Below are 6,000 nucleotides of genomic sequence, written 5' to 3'. Positions count from 1 at the left end.
TTTAATTCTGAATCAGAAAAATTTATTTTTCAGAGAGGGGGAGGGGCAGAGAGATCTGTTATGTTTTCTGGTGTTCCCAAACCAGCAGACTGGACGTCGAGTCCTGCTGTTGCCTGCCTCATTTGTTCATCCATCGACCCACAAAGACCAATTCTGCCAGAGGCGCGTTCTCTGCACTCTGTGTACATGAGAAAAACAACTCTTCGAAGCAGGGTGGCTTGGGTGCCAACCAAACCTATTCCCAAATGACACAAACACACCCGGGGTCATTGTCTGAAGGATAAACGAAGTAAGTGCACGGAAAGCACATAGCACATCGCAGGCAAAGGGGCTCAAGACAGGACAGCTGGCAACAATAAAACTGTTTCCGCTTCCTCCCCAGGAAGAGGAGATTTCTGCTTCCCTGGGAAAAAGGTCCCCAGTCGTGAACATGGCAGGCTGTCTTCTGCCCATCCCCCCAGCTCTGGCTTACAGTCTGGGTCGTGCTGGCCTGCTGGTAATGAGTTACCTTAGGTACTCCTGGTAGTCTAGAACATTTAAAAACTGCTAATTGAATGGAGTTTTGCTGTTTGGAATTGCAAAGGCAGAATTTAAAAGGCTGGTTCCCGGGGCCCCTGGGCAGCTAGCTCAGTTGGTTAAGCGTCCGACTTCGGCTCAGGTTGTGATCTCATGGTTCCTGAGTTCGAGCCCCGCGTCGGGCCCTGTGCTGACAGCTGGGAGCCGGGAGCCTGGAGCCTGCTTCGGATTCTGCGTCTCCCCCTTTCTCTGCCCCTCCCATGCTCAATAATAAATTGACGTTTAACAATAATAAATAAACGTTTAAAAAAATGTACAAAGCTGGTTCCCCAAGAATACCACTAGAGACTTGAGGTCTCTAAAACTCCCTGTGAGGTATTAAAAACAGAAACCAAATGCCTGCAAGTATACACAGGCTGTCCTCAGGAAAAACGATCCTTGTTTCTATTTCCTGGGGCCCGAAACAGTGGAAGGATGAGAGAGAGGAGAGGCTAAGGAGCCCATCATGCTGGACTTTTCTCCTGGCCCTCAAAAGCCAGCCTGGGATATGGCACGCTCTTTTCCGTGGCTCTGTAGTGGTTATCCTTAGTTTCACAGCTTCTACAGAATTTTTTCAACACTTCAAAGGAAAAATTTTAGCTTCGGCTTTTAAAAGGTCTTCTTTTGCCATCTAGTTAGTATCCTGCTGGGCATAGAGGCTGGATCCTCTGTCACTGTCTCTGATGCCGAGAATGCGTTTTCGACTTCTACCCCAGACAGGGTCGAACTTTCACATCTCGGCAGACCTTTCCGAGGCCTTCATGTACCGGAAAGCACATTTTGAGATTATATAGACGAACAAGAGCTTCGTGTGAAGATCATGGCTGATTTCGACTTGTCAGGGAATCAAGTCGGTGGGCGTTCCGTTGCCGCTACTAGGTATGGAAAGTCAGAGGTCAGATGGAGGGGCACGACGGTTACAAAATCTAATAGCTTGTGAATTGCCAGCAGAGCTCGGACACAATCAGTTGCCCCCCTCAGGCCCTGCCTCAGGGTCTGATTAAGAAGCCCGGGTTGGGACTCAAGAAGCTGCCTATTTAGTATACACGTAGGCATTCTAATGCTGGTAATCGGAGACCATTCTTTGAGGAACACTGGCATCCAGAAGGAGAAATACACACGATCGATAAGCAGATCCTCCAGACCAGTATTATTTGAAGAAATATAAATGGGATTTTTCAAGCCTATCCAATTGGCAAGTATTTTCCTAGGTGGTAACGCCCAGCACAGGCAAATACTCAACTCAGTAGGTGGCCCTTCTCTTCCTAAGGGGAGTGGTACCTGTGACTGGTCTGTGACCGGGGAGAGGTGCGGTGGCGAAGAGGGAGGTAGCTGGAGGCAGGGAGGAAAGGTGGGTGGAGGTCTGGGGGCACAAGGTGAGGTGGGGAGTGGAGATTTGGCCATGTGTATCAAAGAGCCTGAACAGCTTTCTAACCCTTGAGCCCAGGAGACTACTTCAACGAGGAATTTATCAGAAAGGAGTAATTACAAGCAAGCACAAAGTTGTAATGATACGGATGCACAGTTCCCTGTAGAATTATCTGTTTTATGAAAAATAAAAATAGTTCAAGTATCCACCATGAAAGGTTTTGGGTTAAAAAAATTATGGTAGATTAGGGCACCTGGGTGGCTCAGTCGGTTGGGCATCCGACTTCGGCTTAGGTCATGATCTCACTGTTCATGGGTTTGAGCCCTGCGTAGGGCTCTGTGCTGACAGCTCAGAGCCTGGAGCCTGCTTCGGATTCTGTGTCTCCCTCTCTTTCTGCCCCTCCCCAGCTCACGCTCTGTCTCTGTCTCTGGCTCTCAAAAAATACACATTAAAATTTTTTTTTAAATTATGGTAGCTTAATTGATGAAATAATATGCAGATAGATTTCATGGTGTTCAAGAATAGAGAAAGTCGTGAAGACATTGTCAAGTGATAGTAAGTGAAAAGTAAATATATTTTTAGAAAGATCATTTGTCCTCTAGGTTTTTTGAGATTTCTATGGCAAACAGGTCTTTAATTTTTATAGTTGGCAAGTTGCTAATTAGTGTTACTCTGAAGAAGAAGAGGGGAGGATTACATTTGACATCTGTCAAGCCTGGATTCGCATTTCTGTCACCGATCGAGTGTGATTTGGGGCATCCGTCTCTGTGTTTCAGATTCCTCAACTGTAAAAGCAAGTAAATGATAACGGCGTATGGGTTTGTCATGAGAATTACAAGAGATAGTTACATAAATGCAATTGACACGTAATATAGTATATAAATGTTGGATTTTAACCCCCTTTCAAATTTGGAAATCCGAAAGTACTAACCTCTGGCCAAAGATCAAAAGAGTGCATTTCTTTTACACAAACTATGGAATTTCAAGTTGTTTCTTTTGGATACTTTTCTGGAAAAGGGTAAATGCTGTTGGAAATGAGAACTGGAATTTGTCGTTGATATCCTAATTGGCTAACTACAGCCTCTCGTCCTATTGGTTTTCCCTTTTGTCAGCTGTAACAGTTTAGAATATTTAAATAATTGTCCTTCTACAACTTTAACAAAAGAAAACTCTTAAGATCCGTGTTTAGAGGGGCGGTAAAGCTCAGACTATTTTCCATCTCCTTAAAATCCCACCAAGTCCCAATACTATTTACAATAGGCATTGACATGTAATACACTTAGGAATAAATCTAGTGAAAAATACACCAGACTTAACAAGGAAAACGACAAAACATTGAAAGAAATTTTATCAACTAGGTGAATGAAGGGATGTGCCATAGTCATGTTGTGGAAGGCTTAATGCTGTAGAGAGGTGAATTTCTTCCAGATGTCAGTAAATATACATATAGATTAAGTTAGAATGCTTATGACAGCAGTATCTGTAATAGCCCCCAATGACAACAGCCTAAATCTCCATCGTGAGTACAATGGATAGATCAGCTATGGTATATTCCCCAAATGGAATGCTATACACCAATGATAATGAGCAATCTACCACTATAAATGGTACATAAATGAATATAAATCTCATCAACTTTATGTGGCACAAAAAGAGAAACTCATGAAAGAACACATGTTGTAGGACTCCATTTATACAAAGTTCAAAAACAGGCAAAACTAATCTATGTAATTAGAAGTCAACATCCTGGTTTTCCTTGTGGGGGGGGAACAATGATTGGGAAGGAGCATGAAGAAGGTTTCCCAGGTGCTGGTAACATTATTTTGTGGTCTGAAGCTGGTGAAATGGTTGTGTTTGGTTTGTGAAAAATCATTAAGTTCTATACCAATGAGCAAATATACAGATGTGCATACGTGACTATATTTGAGACTTCAATAAAAAGTATAAACTTAGTTTCCTTAAGTATGTTTCCACTACTAGGTATTTTCCCAAAGAAAATGAAAACCCTATTTTGAAAAGATATGTGCATCCCTTTGTTTATTGCAGTATTATTTACAATAGCCAAGATATGGAAACAACCTAAGTACCCATCAATAGATGGATAAAGATTATATATATTACATCTTTGCTATATATATATATATATTCATACATATACAAATATTATGCATCCTTAAAGGAAGTGATCATGCCGTTTGTGACAACATGGACGGACCTACAGCATATTATGCCAAGTGAAGTCAAATTGAGAAAGACAAATACCATATGTAGAATCTAAAAAAACAAACCAACCAAACAAAAACACCAACAGACTCAGACCTATAGATACAAAGAACAAATTGATGGTTGACATAGAGAAGGAGCGTAGGGATGAGCAAAATGAGTGAAGGAGAGCGAGAGATCCAGGCTTCCAGTTGTGGAATGAGTAAGTTACAGGAATAAGAGACACAGCTTAGGGACTATAGTCAATCATATTGTCCTAGTGTTGTATGGTGACAGGTGGTAGATACACTTGTGGTGAGCACAGTAAAAGGCATAAACTTGACAAATCAGGTTACATCCGTTTCAGATGTACAACAGTGATCCAGGTGTAGGACATGTGATTCGACAGCTAAACTCAAAAAAAAAAAAAGAAAAAAATGAAAGACACAGTCTCTCATTAAAGTTATGTTTATTGAAAACTTCATGTTTGGCTGTATTGCAATCTTGGGTGGCAAAGCTCCACCGTCCTTTTGAGAGAGGAAATGAGCAGTGATTACAGTGTTGAGGTTTCCACAATGGGAAGGCAGAGTAAGAAACTACTTCAAAAGCTTTGTTTAGGGCCAATACAGTTAGGAGAAGAGAGACAGCAAAGTAAGATTTATTGACCAGCTATTACTAGTATTTTTTTTTTAAATTTCACATTGTTATTCAAATTCTAGTTAATGTATATGGCAAGATTGGTTTCAGGTGTAGAATTTAGGGATTCATCACTTACCTATAACACCCAGTGCTCATCCCAACAAGGGCCCTCCTTAATGCCCATCACCCACTTGGTCCATCCCCTCTCCAACTCCCTCCATCAACCCACAGTTTGTTTTCTATAGTTAAGAGTCTCTCATGGTCTTATGGTTTGCTTCCCTCTCTTTTCCCTTTCCCTAGGTTCATCTGCTTTGTTTCCTAAATTCCAAATATGAGTGAAGCAATATGGTATTTGTCTTTCTCTGACTGACTTATTTTGCTTAACAGAATACCCTCTAGCTCCGTCCACATCATTGCAAGCGACAAGGTTTCATTCTTTTTTGATGGCCAAGTAATATTCCAGTGTGTGTGTGTGTATGTACACCACATTTTTAAAAAAATTTTATTTAAGAGAGAGAAAAAATTGGGGAGAGGGCAGAGAGAGAGCAAGAATCTTAAGCAGGCCCCATGCTCATCATGGAGCCTGACATAGGGCTTGATCCCATGACCCTGGATCGTCACCTGAGCTGGAATCAAGAGATGCTCAACCAACTGAGCCACCCAGGGGCCCCTCCCACCACATCTTTATCCATTCATCAGTTGATGGACATTTGGGCTCTTTCCGTAGTTTGGCTATTATTGATAATGCTGCTATAAACATTGGGGTACACGTGCCCCTTTGAGCCAGTATTTTTATATCCTTTGAGTAAATACCTACTAGTGAAATTGCTGGGTGTAGGGTAGTTCTATTAACTTTTTGAGGAACCTCCATACTGTTTCCCGTGTGGTGAATTTTAGCCATTCTGACAGGTGTGAGTGGTATCTCATCATGGTTTGGATTTGTATCTCCTTGACGGTGAGTGATGCTGAGCATCTTTGCATGCGTCTGTTAGCCATCTGGTGTCTTTGGAAAAAGGTCTTCATGTCTTCTGCCCATTTCTTAACTGGGTTATTTGTTTTTTGGGTGTTGAATTTGATAAGTTCCTTATAGACTTTGGATACTAACCCTTTATCAGAAATGTCATTTGCGAACATCTTCTCCCAGTCCATAGGTTTTCTTTTAGTTTTTTGTTTTGTTGATTGTTTCCTTCATTGTGCAGAAGCTTCTTATCTTGATGAGATCCCAATAGTTCATT

This window comes from Puma concolor, chromosome D4 (genome assembly GCF_028749965.1).
Source record: "Puma concolor isolate L17-30 chromosome D4, mPumCon1.1.hap2, whole genome shotgun sequence".
NCBI classification, from domain to species: Eukaryota; Metazoa; Chordata; class Mammalia; order Carnivora; family Felidae; genus Puma; species Puma concolor.
Note: the sequence above shows the minus strand (reverse complement) of the source record.